General features: G+C 45.7%; 1 protein-coding gene across 3 annotated transcripts in view; it reads right to left on the minus strand.

Moving 5' to 3' along the window:
- Positions 1-18326, minus strand: part of CFAP97 (cilia and flagella associated protein 97) — a 507276-nt gene that overhangs the window by 420794 nt on the left and 68156 nt on the right. For 2 of the 3 annotated variants that reach the window (XM_086962501.1, XM_086962499.1), the window contains exon 2: positions 1656-1869. The exons of the other annotated variant lie outside the window; for it this stretch is intronic. The gene's annotated coding sequence lies outside the window, so the exon portion shown is untranslated. The remainder of the gene's footprint in view (positions 1-1655; positions 1870-18326) is intronic. 3 annotated transcript variants of the gene reach the window in all.

Raw genomic sequence — 18326 nt, forward strand, 5'->3', positions numbered from 1 at the left:
AGTAACCCATTATGCCTTTTCTAGGGATTTACCAGTATTTTTGGAACAAGGTGCTTCGTGTACTGGTATAGGTATAGGAGAGATGGCAATACTTATGTACAGGTACGGGAATAGAAAGGGTAATTAATGAAGAATGTCCTAATTAGCGGGTACAGGTGTGGGATGACGAATCGAGCCAGTAGTACAGCGATAGCAAGAGGAGATTTGGCGTACAGGTAAGGGAGATATGACAATACTTATGTGAGGTGACAGGAATAGTAAGTGCGATTTATGTAGTAGTTGGGGTGTGAGGAATGGGATGGGGACCCGGTTCAGTAGTAAAGTGATTGTAAGGGGGTTTGGAGTAATGGTACAGGGCTGCTATAAATTGCTGATTCGGGGTCAGGCATATAAAGGAAGGCCGAAATACTGGTACAGAAATATGGAAGAGGCTTGGTGTACTGGTACATTTAAAGCCCATCTAGTGCAGGGCTAAAGAAGTGAAAAGAAGGACTGCTGTACTGGCGTAAGTGAGGGAAGGTGTATTAGTAAAGAATTAGGAAGACGCACTGGTATAGTTAGAACAAATAGTGTACTGGGTCGGAAAAAGAAGAATTTAAGTCATTTTTGGTATATTTATAAGTAAAGATATGCAAGGGTTCTCTGTACTGGCCCTCACACAGAAATGGAGGCCGTGGTAATGATAAAGAACTAGGAAACAGGACTGATGTCATGATTCCGGGCTACAGAGGGGTACCGTACTTAACTTGAATACTGGCATACCAGTATGGAGAGAGAAAGCAGTGCTGGCATGTGGTTCTTTTATAAATACGGACTTAATGGTCATACTAGGAGCAGCTAACGTTCTGTATACGTGAAGGGGTACTGGCGTGACGGGAACAGCTGAAGCCAAGTTGCTAAAGAGAGACAAGCAGCTTCTGTGCTGCTATTGGCATGGCTGTGCAAATGCACTATAGCAATGATGAGACAAAGGCCTTGTGTGCTGGTGCTAGGGGCCGATTGTGATCGGAAGTGTCCAATCATGTGGCGTGACGAAAATGTGTTTTGCTGCCAAGATGGAAAGCGGAGAGAGCCCGAGGAAGTGAAAAATTGTGCAGTCTTCCTAGGTGTTATAATGAAGCAGGTGTGGCTAGGAGGGTGTTGCCTTGTACCTGGGGTGCGTGAGGAATGCTGCTTGCAGCTGGCACACGTGTAGGACTGATGTCATGTGGTTGGATTGCTGGCACTCTGCTATGGGCGTGAGGGGTAAATCCATCGCTGAGTTTGCAAGAAATGATGGTAACCTGTTGCTGGAGTAGGCGGGAGTGAATGATGCTTTGCTGCTCGGAAGCACTAGAAGGCTGGAATAACCTGTTGCTGGAATAAGTGGACGAGCAATGCTTCAGGCAGATTGGGGGTGATTGCTTATTTCCTGGGTACGGGTGTAGCAGTGATGCTTAGTTGGTGATAGAAAGCTGAGGTAAGGGAGGATCGATGACTGGTGGATTGGTTTTGGAAAGTGAAGCTCTGTAGTTAAAGCAGGTGGGTAGTAAAGGCTCTGTTACTGCCATAGTGATGCCCGACTGCTGCGTGGGAGAAGAAAGGCAGCTCTTTTGTTCCAGTGGCCTCAGTGTGTGTGAGGGGGTGCCCTGTAACCCAAAGCCCCATGCCCTTACCTTGCTCCTGATCTGGCCAGAGGTGGACACTTTCCTGATGAGCTTCTGAGGCCCCTCGTACTCAGATTCGCTGTCCGACGAGTCCTCTCCGGGGGCCGCCGCTGCCCCTGCTGCTGCCGCCGCAGACGCCGGGGGTGGTGCTGGGCGATCCCGGGCCCAAAGTCCCTCGTCTCCTGGGGAGTGCGTGCAGCTGAGCAGTGTATGATTTTGGGTACTGCGGAAAAGAAATTGTTTTTTCATCAATTTCTGTTTTCGTTCAAGGAAATTTGCGCTCTTCTTTCTCTTACATTTAAAGTGGGTTATAGGCAACATAAATGCCCCCTCCCCCAATGATTTAATACGCTAAGCCTAGTATAACCAGTCATGGCCCACAGCCACTTTCTATCTCAGTCAACTCCAAACAGTCATGGCCTACAGCCACTATCTATCATAAATTTTTAGGAGCCACAGACTTAAAAAATTACGGGGTGGGGAAGGAGCCTAGCCAGCAACCGCGATGGCCGCCTGAGCCCTCGGCTCCGCCGACCCGTCCGCTTCCCTCCCGTACCGCTTCTTCTCCTGTGTGCTGATTTGTATCTGTGGTGCGGTAACGGGTTCGGGAAGCGAGGCTGGTTCCAATGATGTGCTCCCCGTCGGTCTCCCTGCGACGGGAGTGACGGGACGCCCTGTTCTCCTGCTGGTGGTTGGTGAGCGAGACCGGTCCTTTGTTCTCGGCTGCGTCCGGCCGGACGACAACAACATCGGCCATTGAGGGAGGTGCGGATTGGCCGGCGAGACGCGGCAGACGTCCTGGGTCCTTTGAAGTGGCGCAACAGTTTCTTTTTGAGCTTCCACGCTTCACGGCTTCATCGCCGCCGCTGCAACAATTGTATCCCTCTCCCCGGCCGATCCTGTGAGTCTTCTTGCCATCCAGCGGAGTGGAGGGGGCCATTTTGGGCTGAGTGCTTAGCGCCTGCACTGGACGCGCCGGTCTTTGCCGTAGGCGCCTGCTACGACCGGCACTGTGTTGCTCCCATACGCGGCGCTGGAATGGAGGGTGCTGCCCTGGTCCCCACGCCCTGGCTGTGCTTGTCGGGGAGCCGCTTTGATGATCGGCAGCTAGGAATGGGTGCCGACGATCAGGATCGAGGGTTGCCTCATGCTTGCGAGTTCCATGTGCAGGGAGCTGCAGTTTCATCCTCTCCTGTGACGCCCTTGAGTATCGGCAATATCTTGAGTGCTTTGGCTGGTCTGCGAGATGCCTTGTGCTACAACGCCCTGGACCTGGAGTGCCGAATGGACGACATTTTGCCCCCGCTCTCCTCGACTGGCCGAGCTGGCGCCTGTGTGCGGAGCATCTCGCCGCACCCTGGGCTCGGCTGTTGCGAGCTGCCTTTTCAGAGAAGCGTGGAGGTGCTGAGGGTGAGCGAGCCTAACATCATCGCGACACTGCCTGTTGCAGCAATGGAGGAAAGTATGCTTTCTGTACTCGTGCAGATACTGGGAGATCGCCTTTGGACGCCATATCTAATACCTCCATCGGGATCTATTGGCGAGACTGGCACGCTTATTCTGGGCAAGTTGCTTAGAACTGGGTTACTTAACTTTGGAGGACTACTGCTGTGTGCTTGCCTGTACTGTACCTTTGTGGATCACATTGTCCTGCTTCGGATGGATATTGGTGGACGGTGCCCTGTCTCGCTGTGGTCACTCCGGCTGCTTCTCCTGCTCCGCAGGGCTACTTCGCTGTTGTGCCTCACTGGCACACTGGATCGCAAGGGACAGGGTTGACTCTGCCATTTTCCCGCCTTACTACCGTTGTTTGCATTACTAAGACTGTGATGGACGGACGGAGATGCTGGACGTTGGCTGTGGTTTGATTAGGGGTCGGGGGTGCTGTGGCCAATAATATTCCTGTTGGTTGTTCCGGGTGCATATGGTTGGCCCTCCTCCGGTAATACACGTTTCCTTTTTCTTTCTTTTCTTCTCTTTCTTCTTTATTTCGGGTACTCTTTTTTGGGCGACAGGCACACTGCTAGGGGGGGGTAGGCCGTAGCCTCTGCATGCGTGTAGGGTGGGGGGTAAGGGTGGGGGGATATTATTTTGTCCGCTTTGGTTTCTATGGGCCTTGGTTTTTTTCTTATTTCTACATTCCTTTTTCTTTCCCCTTTACTTGGGTCAATGGCGTTGGTTGTACGGGGGCGGGTAGCAATTGGCACGCAACGTATTCTGAGACTGCCAATCCTTGTGTACTGTTTTGGTGCCGCCATTTTGATGTTGTCTCCTTGCTCGCTGGATTTCTCTGCTATGCGTAGCCCACTTCAGTTTGGTTAGTATGCCTGGTCCTTGATCCTTTCTAGTCTTTACAGTTATTATTCTTCATAAAAAACTTTTAAAAATAAACCTTCACTTCTCCTGCTCCCCAGTAGTACGTATTTTCACCAGTGTAACTTAAGTCGACTGTATTTTGTTTGACGAACTACTGCGGTGCCGTATTGTGTACGGATGTGCTCCAAACATTGTCGAGGCCGGCCGGATGGTTGTAGGCCCGTATTTGTTTCATGACATTGTGCAATAAAGGTTTTCAAAAAATTAAAAAAAAAAAATAATAATTTAGGGGTGGGCGGGGTGTGGGCCCGAAAAAAAGTTTGAAGACCTCCAAGCCCCAGGTTCACGGCAAAGCTGTTGGGGGAGGTGGGGATTCCTCTGCAGAATCCATTGGGTTCACCACTCAAGGGAACATATCTCTGGGGGGGGGGGGAGAGGGGCTAAATGTCACTCCCCAGGTCACTCTTTAAGGTTCTCTCGTCAGGGGGGGGCCTCAGCCCCCTACCCACTACAAGGCTCTAAATCCACATAGAGGCGGGCTAACTCTCGGGCGCTGACGCTCTCACCTCCGAGGGTAAATTATTTCCCGGGTTGTCACTCTTTAGGCAGCCAAAGCACTCACCTCAGAGGGCTGTCACTCTCCAAACCACCCTCCTCGTTTTTCGCCCCACAAGGGCAGGCCTCCACATAAGTATTACTGGGAAGGACCACAGGCTCACTCTCACCAAGGCAAGGTCTCTCCGGGAGGTGTTACTGCCGCGGGCCACCTTTTATCTGTCATGTTGCTTTTCTCTTGATTTCTCGTTCCTCCACATGCACACAGATACTGCTCGCATTCCCGGCATCCCTTGCTGGGACATGACACTTCCGATCACGGCTACCCACAAGCCTCTGTTTTGTAGTCCCAATTTTGTAGTCCCAATTCACTGCTGTGGTAAAAGCTTTCTTATCTTCTTTATGGGGCCATCTGTTTCGCCCCATAACGAAGATAAGAAAGCATTTACCACAGCAGTAAGTCAAAGAAGCCAGTCTGAAAAGAATGGGGTAAAAGAGAAAGAAGTACGTCACAGGGATCTCTTTTCCAATGGCTGGCAACCGTTCAGCATGAACGGTGAAGCCAGCCAATGGAAAATAGGGGCGGGGCTTAACCTCACTAGTGAAACTCACTCTATGTTATTAAGTCTCACTAGCGAGACTGTGCATGTGCGCAGTCTTACGCTAGCCGAGACCTAAGAACATGGGGGCTTATTTACAAGCCCCTTCCGCCATCGGAGCGTTTACTGTTAATATAGGAAAAGTGACGTACCGGCTGCGCCAGGAGCTTGTAAAAAAGCCCCATTTTTTTCCCTGGAATAAACACATCAAATAAAATTCTTCACATCAAGTTACTATTCTGCCAAAAAAACAATAATATTGGATCAAAATATGACATTGATCAACTAAAACTGCTACACTGTTCAGCTGCAATTCTTTACAATAAAATTATGCTAAAATACAAAAATGTCATTAATGTTCAACTAAATAAAAATATATTGTCTGGACACAGGCACCCTACACTCCTCGGGGGAAAAAAATATATTACTGCTGTGCAAGAAAAGATATTAATGTCTAAAAAAAATGGTCTGCTGGAAAGTACATTAGAGTCCTTCTCAAGGTACAGAGAGGTTTAGTTATGTAATTTACGGTGAGTGACATTGGTTTCCCAAAAGCCAGTGGTCGCAGGCATCTGTCCGTAATCGGTGGAATTAAATATTTTCATGGGGACTGTTGTAGCGCTGCTGTGGCTCCTCAGCCGCTTCAGGGCACATGAAATAGAAGGTGCTGTGACACCCAACAGGTGGCTGTTCACTTTCAGGGTTTGATACCATCAAAGTTCGCGACACACAACTTGGAGAAAGGACAGAAGACAATATGGTATATGTGTACATGATGAGTTGGGTGCCAGTAATATGCATTGTAGCGGTACTTGGTTCAGTGCCTTCTCCCAGGATTCTGGAGGATTCTATTGGAGAGTGGAGTGTTTGAGCTACAGTAAGTAGTAGGCACTGAGGCAACCTGTAGTTTTAGTGTTACAGGCTGGCTGGGTGCAGCCAGCGGTCTTATATGCTCATGTGGTACATTAGAGGCATGCATTGCCCAGTAGGCTTTGTGTGTGAATTCCCTGGGGTATTGATTGCTGCTATGGATCTGCAAATAATACCCACCTAAGCAGTACGTGGGCAACTAGAATGGCATGACATATCACTTTTTTTAATGCGACTATATTTTCTGCATCTTACTACACCGTAAGGTGCCAGGTAAATTAGTCTTTTTCAAAGCCAATGTACACCCTCTAATGCACATAGGAGGCTTACTTTAAGGATGGTGTGTTCTGCTAGTAAATAAAGATGGCGGCAGGAGTCACACAAGCCCTACAACATAGAGGGCTAAAACTGTAATAACAATAAAAAGCCCTGGGGCTGTAGATAGAGAACCAATAATCAAACATTTCGACCATGTTTTTATAAATATAATAGCAACAGGCGTGCTCTCTAGGGGCAGATTTACAAGCCCCTTGCTCCACCCGTACATCACTTTTCCCATGTTAAAAAATGGCGCAAAAGTGGTGCAAGGGGCTCGTAAATAAGCCCCTACGTATCTAGCCTTCAGGGTCGTCTATACCCTACCCCAAGGCACCAATGACGTCACAAACAATGACCCTAAAAAATATTCCGCAAATATTCCGAAAAGATTATAACATTTTGCTACACTCCCTGTAAATCTACATGATCCTACTGTGACTCTATACATTCCATATGGTTATTTAAGATAACAAAATAACTAACCTCCACCTGCCCTCTGCAGAGCGCTAACCATGGCCAAGTGATGCCCTTAGGTTGTTCGTTGAAACCAGCGCTGAGGCAACTTCATCCCTGCTCGGCATTCATTCTGCAATGTGAGTGTTAATAACACTGTTGCTGTGTAAGACCCTATTCCATTTTCTTTGGGTATTCGCTGCTTTCCAACAGATTAACTGCTTTTTCAAGAATTTTCCATGAATACGGACTTCCGCCTTTCATCCTTAGCTTTATTGTATTTAAAAGGACAGTTCGTTATGTTGTTTAAAAAACGTTCTCCTCCGTAAGGAAAGTATCCTTGGCAGCGCCGCTGCTCAGTGCTTATATAGGAGTAAACAAGGCGCCGCTTTACTCAAAGTCAAGGGTAACTGATCTCTTTTATGTCCCAAAAGTACTCCAAGGCGACACTACCCAGAGTCCTCTTTAGACACAGAAAAAACGGCCACTGGGACGTACAGAGAAAAGAAAGGTCGAATTCGGCATAGATTACTGCCATTCCGTTATTTACCACACATTTACAAAAACGAGGGCAACAAAAAACTAAACACAAGCGGCACTGAAAGTGATCGCGAAAGCGATAACCATTTTAAAAACACGCCTGCGAGTGGTGAGCGCACGCGCACCACTGCGAGGCATATGTTTCCAATAATCGCGCCCTTGTCTGGGCACGATAATTGAAAACATATGGGCTTTGGTGTACGTAACAGACACCAATAGGCCATGGCGGAGCAATGTGCCCGTCTTTGGCATATTGCGTGCTCTGTTGAAACAAAACAAGCACTGAAAGTCAAATTACAGACCCCAAAACAGAAAACACACGCACGAGCGTGTGCAATTCCAGGGTCCATTTATGAGCTCCGGACAAAAGGACTCTCGCTGTGCTAGCACATTGCTAGGCGCGAGACCTAAAAAGGACACAACACTTTGTGCGACCCATGAGACACTCTCGACCTTCATCTCGAAAAGGCGGCCCAGCCACAGTTCCCAAATACCAGTAAAACACTGCTCCGGCGGGTCTCACACCTTGCGGACCTACCCTCTTTCATTCATCCCATGTGCCCTCGCCACACAATATGGGACGACTTCTCCCTCTCCCCTCTCTCTCTTGTTTCTATCTTTCTCTTTGATCTAACCTCTTGCACACTCTGGAATGTCAAACCTATACATTTTGTTTACTTTTACGTTGTTAGTCAAAGAATTGTATGAGGCTCTACATCTTACTCTGTAGTGTGCAATTAAGTTATACTTTGTATCCGTTTTTCCTGTTTTCCTCATCTATATTTTGAAATAAAATGGTTTGAACTTTAAAAAAAAAAAAAAAACACTGGAGTTGGGGACATACTTCAGCACATTTGCACCAGTGGTGCTGAATCAATTTTCAGAAAGGCTGTGCTGATGTAGCCTTACGGCTAGAGAGGGCAACCTCTAAACTGGCGAACCGGGATTGAGTCTCGGCAACGACGCTCAACATCCTGTGATTCTGGGCAAATCACTTAATTGCCCATTGCCTAACAAAAATTAATGTGTCCATCTGTAACGATACTAGTGCTCATATAAAGCGCTCTGATACCTGATATCCTTGGGTCTAGTACGCGCTATGTAAAAGTCACACAAAAAAAATGTTACAACACTGAAATGATAGAGATAATGAAAAATACATGTTTCACACAAAGTGTAGCAAATGTATTCAGCAGCAGAGTGGTAAGGGTGCAGTATGCAGCTGGTGGTTAATTTTGGAACACACTGTCACAGATATACCACCAAAGCATTGTGCAGTAGCACACTGTCATTTACAGGCTGCCCTTTTTCCATCAAAAAGGCCCCTAAATTTGCTCTTAGCGAGTTTTACTGATAAAACTATAAAGCACAGAAATGGCAAGGAAATAAAGATTCAGTGAATATTTATCATTTACACATTACCCAGCAAATATTGTCTGGATTTGTACAAGACAACAATGCCCCTGCACTATACAATATCAAATGATTTTTAGTGATACTGGTATCAGTTGAAGTGGTGGAAGTGATCAAGCACATCAAAACTTTAGGTCAAACTTCGAGAATGAAAAACATGAGTTAACATAATCAGTTCAGAAACGTTTTGTTCTTGGTGTAGTTATTTCTGTTTATTGTTCCTTGGCATAGGCCAACACATGTTTCATCCAGGGAACAAACTGCGAATCTTCAGGGCTGGATAGAAACATAAAAAGTACATTTGCGAGCATGTTCTATTCATGAACATATTACGATGGTGACTTAGTTGTGTAAACCAGGGTGATAATCGGCATGCCATTGAGTGACTCTGTGTCAATGTGACTTGAGATCACTAACTAGGTGACATTTGTGAGCTAAAAAGTTTTATGGGTTGGATGAAACCTGCAGATTATAATCACTGGCCGGAAGGAAAGTAAAGTGACAAAGTGAAAAAAAGTGTTGTGTGTTTAAGAGGACGGTATCCCAAGTGACTAGTGCATGGTATAAAAGACATCCGAAACAAACATGGCAGTTATAATTACAATCGTTGTAGCGTCCGGCATTGTGCACATATTTAGAAGGATAAATGTTTCTTTTCTTTTCTCTGGGGGGTATAGTCTAAGACTCAGTGCACTCCTTTCTACAAGCTCTTAGCCTCGTTTATATTTAGAGAAGATCATTAACCAGGATGGACGTGGAACCATGAGTTTAACGTTTCTATGATTAGACATAATTAAATCGGATGTCTGAAACTCCGTTGTTTGTGTCAGATAAGCTAGGGGAACAAAAGACCGGTCAGTGTGTAGACTCTGTTATTGGTCTACAAAGGGAATCGGACAAGGGAGAGAGAATAGATGAGGGGTTGCCGGGTGTAAGACACACCTGCTCTGGAATATTTAAACTAGAAGAGAAAAGGCTGTCACTTATTCGGGTAGAATCCTATTCATATAACCGGAGGTGTTAATTACACAGAAATTAGTGGAAATACCAAACACTCACCCTCACAAGTGATAGGCAAAAATGCGTAAGTAAGAACACCCGGTTCGGGCGTCACGTGGAATCCTGTATTCGGATTTCCAAAGAGTATGTACTCAATTTATTGCGAGATTTGATGAATCTATATGGTATATATAAAAAATGTAGACCTAGTGTTATTCTTTCATTTCCTGATCAGTACAATTTCAGACAGGGGAAGCGGGAAGCAAAAAAACAAAAATGACCTACCTCGATTGTTAACAATTCGAGTGGTAACCGGGAGGAGAAAAAAGTAGTATTCATGTTGGGCGGACAAGTTGGTACCTGGATTATCAAATTACTTCCAACCTACAATTTCTCTTTCGTTTTACCGATCTAGGTGCACCCGCCTTCGTGTTTGTACCAACTTGTCCGCCCAACATGAATACTACTTTTTTCTCCTCCCGGTTACCACTCGAATTGTTAATCGAGGTAGGTCATTTTTGTTTTTTTGCTTCCCCTGTCTGAAATTGTACTGAGAGATTGTACTGGGAGATGCGAACCAAGAACCGCTCATACAAGTCGTAGAGGGTTCCAATGCGGTGATTAATTTATCCAACAGACCATTAACACCAGACGAACACTCAGTCTTAGCGTTGGGCCTCAAATTTGTGCCTGGCAGGAAAACTGATTACACAAGACTCAAGCTGGAAGCTATTGAGTTCTGTCGTAAAATTCGTCTCAGGGTCTTCTTTTGGAATCATCCTTCCTCACCCACTACTGAGGTCACTGGACTACGTAATAAGTCCACATTTGTCCCTTACCAAAATATCCCCAAGGAGGTTCTCGCATTTGAACAAGTCCTCCTGTCATCGATAGAGAAAATGGAAAAAGGCAGACATTTTGTACAACAAAACATAGGCCATAAACAGCGTGCAGCAATCACAACTTTAAAAGAAGACAATTCAATCATCATATAACAGGCCGACAAAGGCGGGGCGGTGGTGGTGTGGGCCCGTGAAAAATACTTAGCAGAAGGCAACAAACAGGTAAACAATGCAACCTGGTATAGACGCCTTCAGGAAGATCCGACTAAGGAGATTCAAAGACTAATTGCAGACACATTACAGAATGGCTTAGACGGTGGGTTTCTGGGCAAGAAGGAGTATGATTATTTACTAAGGAAACACCCAAGAACTCCGGTGCTTTACCTCCTGCCAAAAATCCACAAGAGCCTCCAAGATCCCCCAGGACGCCCAATCGTGTCCGGGTGCGACTCATGTCTTGAGCCCTTATCCCAGTACGTGGATTTCTTCTTGAAACCTTTCCTAAAGACGGTCAAATCGTACTTACGAGACACGACTGACTTTCTCCTCAAGGTTGAAGACACAGCGTTCAACCCAGAGACCCAACTGCTAGTCACTATGGACGTCACCTCCCTGTATACACAGATCCCGCAAGAAGAAGCACTAGAGGTGATGGAAATTTACCTGAACCAGAGAGAGAGGCCCCACCAAGTACCCACAGGGTTCATTCTAAGACTGGCCGAGATTGCATTAAAGAAGAACTACTTTTCATTTAATGGGGAGTTCTTTATGCAGGTCAAGGGCACCGCGATGGGGTGCCCTTATGCCCCAGAAATGGCCGTGCTGTACATGGCGCAGTACGAACAGATGTTCATTGACAGCAATAATCCCTTTAAACAGCACATCTTACAATGGCTCCGCTACATAGATGTCTGGCTCCTGTGGCAGGGGAGCCAGACTGACCTTGTAGCTTTCCATGACTGGCTTAACAACCGGCATGCTGACATCAAATTTTCGATGGCACAAAGCAACGAAAGGATGACTTTCCTTGATGTAGAGATCATCAATATCAATGGAGTATTGAAATCCTCTCTTCATAAAAAGGACACAGACAGAAATACCATTTTGCACCATAAGAGTGCTCATCCCAGGAACTTGAAATCTAACCTTCCATATGGGCAATTGTTGCGCATTAGGAGGAACTGTTCGAACCTGAGGGACTTCACGGCTCATGCTGAGACGTTTTGCCAAGAAATGCAGGAGAGGGGGTACCCTAAAAAATTACTCAAGCACTCCCTAACAAGAGCACGCTTCACCCCCCGTGAAACTCTACTGCAAGTACGGCCCAAACCCACACTTGAAAGGTTGGTCTGTGTGACCACCTTTGGACCAGACACCCACAAATTGAGAAAAACAGTGCTGAGCAATTGGCACTTATTGGCGAATTTAGACTGCCCACTATCCAATCCTCTGTTTGCCTACAAGAGGAATCAAAATGTAGGCCAACATATCATGAGGGCGGATGTCACTTTACCAAAAAAGAAAAGTGACCTTCTCAGTCAATGGAATCTTAAACCAATCACAGGGCACCATAAGTGCGGCACCTGTGTTGTATGCCCAAACACTATCGAGGGTGACGAGTTCCAACATGGGACTACCAGATGGAAGCATTCGGACTTTTCAAATTGTAAGACCAAGAATGTTCTTTACCTGGTCCAGTGCCCCTGTGATCTGATTTACATTGGCAAAACTACACAACAAGTGAACACACGCATTTGCCAACATCGATCCAGGATCAAGAATAAAATCATGACTGCCCCCATGGTGGAGCACTTCATAAATGCCAGCCATGACGCTAATCATCTCAAATGGACAGTGTTGTACACACTACGCCCGGCACAAAGAAATGTGGATGTAGATAGGATGCTTTTGAAAACAGAAGCTTACTTAATATTGAAATTTAACAGTGTGCAGAGGGGCCTCAATACTTTGTCTGAAGTCGCTAGACTCTAATCCAATGGTGTCTTGTTTTCCTGACGACCGACTCGGTCGCGTCTCAGTACGTTTTAATGTAACATGGTTTTTTTTTTCCCCATTTAATAATTGACATTTGCACAAACTACAAATCCCATAATGCAAAGCAATCCCTCAATGATTCATTGCCATAGTAACTACAGCAGCATCCATCTTGGGAGACCAGACAGAATGCTGTGAGCCGCCAACAGAATCACTACGAGGTAAGCAATGCTCCTGCGGCACAGCGCCGCGTCCCAGCGCGCTCGTAAGCACTGAGGCTAGCTGGAGACTAACAACAACTCAGTTTTTCCTTAGCGGAATTGGAGCCCGTCCACCAAACCTTAACACGTCGATTTCGCCAAGACGTCCCCTCAGACAACAGGATCCCCTTGTGGACCCACACAGTGGCAAGCGCAAAAGGTATTATTCCCGCTTGTCGGAAGAGAATTGTTTTAAGACCCAGTTTTAGCTTACAAGTACCGATATACAATTACTTTTTTGTACACAGCGCCACTGCCTCCTCCTCGACTGCGAGCACGCTGCGGAGCCTTCATCCCGCAATAAGCAGCCGTTCTGATCGACTTTGAAACTAATGACGGTACGCTTAGTGGCGATTCATTTTCTAAGTGGTAGCATTCAAATGTCCGGTTTGTGCTATAATGTCCGTTCATTTCAATTGTAGGCGCTCCACACTTGGACCCACTTGCAAGTCTGCACTTTATTTCCTTGCTGGAATCAGCTTCTTCTAAAAGCGGTAGGTCACAGCTGATTGTCACAGCATAAGGAGTGTTGTCTCCACGTCAAATCATTACACTGAAACCTTTCCCCTTTTCTTAAATTCACAGATAGATTAACTATGCCCTGATGAGAATCCTGACAGTTAATCTCTGGATTCGAAACGCGTCGGCGAATTAGAAAAGGACAATTCAAATTCAAGCCATTGCTGACGATAAAATAGAGTCTCGAATTCATTTTCGCGCTCCTTTTTTCTAATCTTCCCCCCTTTTTTTGCTAGTTTTTTGCTTTAATCAAATTTTGCACTGATGTAAATATGTGTTGCACTATGTACTTTGTCACATATGTTTAATGTTTCTATCTGTTGACCACATTCAGGTCCACGTTTAATTTTGGCAATTTGTCACAATGAATAATTTAAACTTTGTTTAAAATTGATGTTCTGTACAGGTCTTTTTCTGCTTATCATATGTTATGTACGACAAATATTCAACAAACTATAAAAGTAACTGGTATAAATAAAAATACCGTGTTGAAAATTACAAATAGCGTCTTCAACCTGCCTTGATTTTTGGCTGTAATTGAAAAGTGAGAGGCACTCTTGTTTGATTACTATATTTAGGCCCAGCCTCCTCACTTGTCCTCTAAGGGCCAAGCTCCCCTTGTTCTACTAACAGAGTCACTCAATGGCATGCCGATTATCACCCTGGTTTACACAACTAAGTCACCATCGTAATATGTTCATGAATAGAACATGCTCGCAAATGTACTTTTTATGTTTCTATCCAGCCCTGAAGATTCGCAGTTTGTTCCTTGCGATGAAACACGTGTTGGCCTATGCAAAGGAACAATAAACAGAAATAACTACACCAAGAACAAAACGTTTCTGAACTGATTATGTTAACTCATGTTTTTCATTCTCGAAGTTTGACCTAAAGTTGTGATGTGCTTGATCACTTCCACCACTTCAACTGATACCAGTATTACTAAAAATCATTTGATATTGATAGTGCAGGGGCATTGTTGTCTTGTGTTAATTGTGTGGATCTTGTTTGGTCCAACCTAGAGCGGTTGTGAGGGATTACCGTTCGCCTCATTGCCTATACTGACTACTTTCTGTAATCATTACCTTGTGGCCACTCAGGTTGTGCACCTAGTAATTCTGGAATACCTAAAAACCTCCCAGCTGTGTATTGTCTGGATTTGTTTTTAACCTATTAAAATCTTTGTTTCCATCACACTTCAGAATTTCAAAGAAATGCGCTTCATTTTTGCTTTCCTAACTGCGGATATATTCTGAACTGTACACAGTTCCTTTACAGATATTTAAATGTTTTTGTATGTTATTAAACAATGACATCCTACAGTCTCTCTTTTCAGACTATCTGTACCCCAGCAAGATTGTTGCATAGTTCACTTAAAAATACCTCGCGCTTTGCAGTCAGAGAAGGAAAAGTAATCACCGATCCCCTTGTTACCAGAATAAGCAGCAGTTTGTCAGAAAACATAGCCTGACATTTGACCTCTATTTTTGAGGCACAGCAAATGTGACAAGACAAATACAAAATGTAAAGGCATCTTTTTTTTTAATTCATGCACTTCATGACTCACCAGAAAACGGCTGGGGATCCACCAGAAATAGTCTGGGTATCTACCAGAAATCGGCTGGGGATGAGATCCACCAGAAATCGGCTGGGGATCCACCAGAAATCGGCTGGAGACTCACCAGTGGGTCGTGACCCACAGTTTGGGAAAATGCTGATGTTGAGTATTTATTTACCCGTTTAACAGGGTTGAATATGAAGGTTCTGACAATTAATCAGCAATGGAGTTAGATTGCATTGAAGCAAGATTTAGGTTAGCAAGGCTCTTGATAGGTCTGTTTAATTCAATTTTAAATGAATAAACACAAACCAAGCCGGACTGGCTAATGTTCCAAACGCACCGGCTCTGTTCCAGCTCATTTGCCAGTGATCAAGAGCTCTTAAGCTCGAAACGCGTATGGCTACTGCAAAGGACTTGGGCAGGGTGTACAGCCTACTGCCTGTGGCGTCGTGAGCGGAAACCCTTCCTTGTGTGGTGGCTCTACTTGTGGCAACTTGTGGAGAGAATATATATATATATATATATATATATATATATATATAATTTCTATAGCAAAATGAAACCCCTCATTTTGTTCCTTTTCAAATTAAATGTATTAAGTGTTACCACTTTATTCCAATCAAGATGACTTCAGGTGTGCCATACTTTTGTCATAAGTAAGACTGTTAGCGTTCTAGTTCTTCTTTAGAACACTCTGGGACATTCTGTCATTGGGCTATAGTTGGGCTACATCTGGCTGATATTTGGGCTACATTTGGGCTCTTTTGTCTCTGGTGGCCATCTTGGGAGACTGCATATCAGAATGTTTTTAATGAAATATAAGAGGATTTGAGAAGTCACTCAAAATGTGCCCTAATTTTTCTTTCTTCAGCAATAATCATAATTTCTATGGCAAAATGAACCCCCTCATTTTGTTCCTTTGCAAATTAAATGTTTTAAGTGTTAACACTTTATTCAAATCAAGATGAATTCAGGTGTGCCATACGTTTGTCATAAGTAAGACTGTTAGCGCTCTAGTTGTTCTTTAGGACACTCTGGGACATTCTGTCATTGGGCTATAGTTGGGCTACATCTGGCTGATATTTGGGCTACATTTGTTTTTTTTTGTCTCTGGTGGCCATCTTTGGGCTACATTGGGCTACATTGGGCTACATTTGGGCTCTAACATATACATAGCCCAATGTATATTTTTCAAAGTTAATTTTCGGAAAAACCACTGGAGCTTATATCTTGAGACATAGCAAAGGCACATCGGGGTACCAGTCCCTACAATTTTGCCAAGTTTGGTGGAAATCCATTCAGCCGTTCGGGCTAAAAGTGAGTCCAACCGCCCTATGGAAAACTCAATGTTAAAAACACGTTTTGGGACCCCCCTTTTTTCTCGGCCCCCGCTTGACGAAACCCCCCCCAAACTTTCAGGGGACGCTCAGAAACAAAATGTGCCATTTTCCTGAAAATTTCAGCCAATTCCGTCCATCAATGCCAAAGTTATTCAACATAGAATTTTCTGAAATCCCTATTAAAAAAATCCTAACTATATATACCTACTGGCGACCTATATACACACACACACATATATATACACATATATATATATATTCATCCATCCATCCATCCTACTACCAGTAGGTATAGTTAGGACCATATTTACATAGGACATTTTTTTTTTGACTTGGCTATAACTTTGGTGTCGTTTGACCCATCTTCAAGAAATTTTGCCAAAAAAGTGTCAAGGTAGGTTCTGTGTGTCATGGAGAATTTGGAGTTGATCCGTGCACTGGAGACCGAGAAATTGGGGCACAAAATAAGGGTGCCTTTAAAATGTTAATTCCCAAAGGAACGTTTAGCCACACCTACAGCCCGAACCGCTGAATGGACTTGCACCAAATTTGGCAGGAAGGGAGATCTTGGTTCAAGGAGTGCCTTTTCCTTATTCAGTGTAAATCAGTTCAGTAGTTTTTCAGAAATTTAAGTTGAAAATTATAGTGATATCCCTGGTACCAAAGACTTCTCAAAATAAGACAAGCTCGTGCAGGGAAATGCACCGCTCCAATTGGCTGCCAACACTTTAACCAGGAAGTGTTGGCAGCCATCTTGAAACTCGGCTTCACCGAGTCCCAATAAAATAAGTGAAAATAAAGAAAAGACATGGTGTTGGGGTCCCCCTGGGACCCCGCCGCAGCATAAAAACATTTATTTTTAAATGTTGCTGTAAAATCAAGATAATCGTGAATTTGCTGCAAAAAGTTTAAGAAAAAAACCATATGCGGGCTCCCACGCTGGATTTTAAATAACCCATGGTTGGGCCAGGGGCATATAATAAATATATGAAGGATCCGGGACATCCACCTCCCAGGAACATCTTAGTTATGATTGCAGGCTGGTCCAGGGGGCCCGTCCACAGCCCTGGGTCTAATGCAAATTGTGTTGGGGGGCCTCATGGAAACCCCCCGTTCAGGAGACCGCCAACTCCCTTGGGCAAATTCAAATAATATGGGGGGGCGTGGCCGGGAAGGCAATGGAGTGAGACGTGCTTCTCTCGCACTCCGTCCTCCCAGGGCCCATAGCCTAGCTTCTTACCACTGAGGGGCACCCGCACTCAACCCAGAGAGCTCCTGGCATTACTCAAAACCGGGTAGGAGAGTCCAGAGCCCCGCTGCAGTGTTCGGTGTTGTTGGAGCCCCAGAGACGACACGCGGTGGCCGCCATTTTGTCTCAGGTGGCATCTTCACCGCTCTGTGCCGCAGGAGAGAGCCTGTAGAGTACCACGTGTGGCACACGGCCACCCGGCTGATCCCCTGGCGCCTCTGCAATTGGGTGGGGGCGGCATGGACTACAATAGTGACCCCCCCGGAGGCATCGCCGCTGGAAAACCAGAGTGTGAGCTACATTGCAACATATCATGGGGTTAAACTCCCACACCCAGGTGCATTGACCGTCATAGTTGGGGGCAGCCACTGACTTCAAGGGCCTGGGGGCCGCTCCCGGAAGCAGCAGGGGACCCACTGCCATTGCTGCGGGCCAAACTGACTGGGGGCCCCCTGTGAGAACTTGCCCACATCGGTATCCTGAGGGTACGGAGGAGACAGCTCAGGCCTGCACTGACATGGAGGCCTGACCGGCGGCCCGGGCGGGTGGCATCAACTCTGGAGTTGTGAGAGCGGAGCACCCCATGCCACCTTTTGCATCGGAATCACGTGACGACACAGCAGGAAAATGTGGGGCAGCGGCAGACGTAGGCCTTAGGTGACATCCCGGATTGTTCTTGACACGCGTCTGGGGCGCTGCCCGGTAACACTTCCGATACTGAGCTCCATTCCACTGTGGCACAGGGAGTGCGAACACACGCAGAGCGTAGCAAGAGCCCGGTGGCTGTAGTGGAGGGCTTCTGGAGGCGAGATCCAGCGGTGGCTCATTGGGGACTGTGAAGTGGAGTGTCG

Source organism: Lissotriton vulgaris, chromosome 3_1 (assembly GCF_964263255.1).
Source record: "Lissotriton vulgaris chromosome 3_1, aLisVul1.2, whole genome shotgun sequence".
NCBI classification, from domain to species: Eukaryota; Metazoa; Chordata; class Amphibia; order Caudata; family Salamandridae; genus Lissotriton; species Lissotriton vulgaris.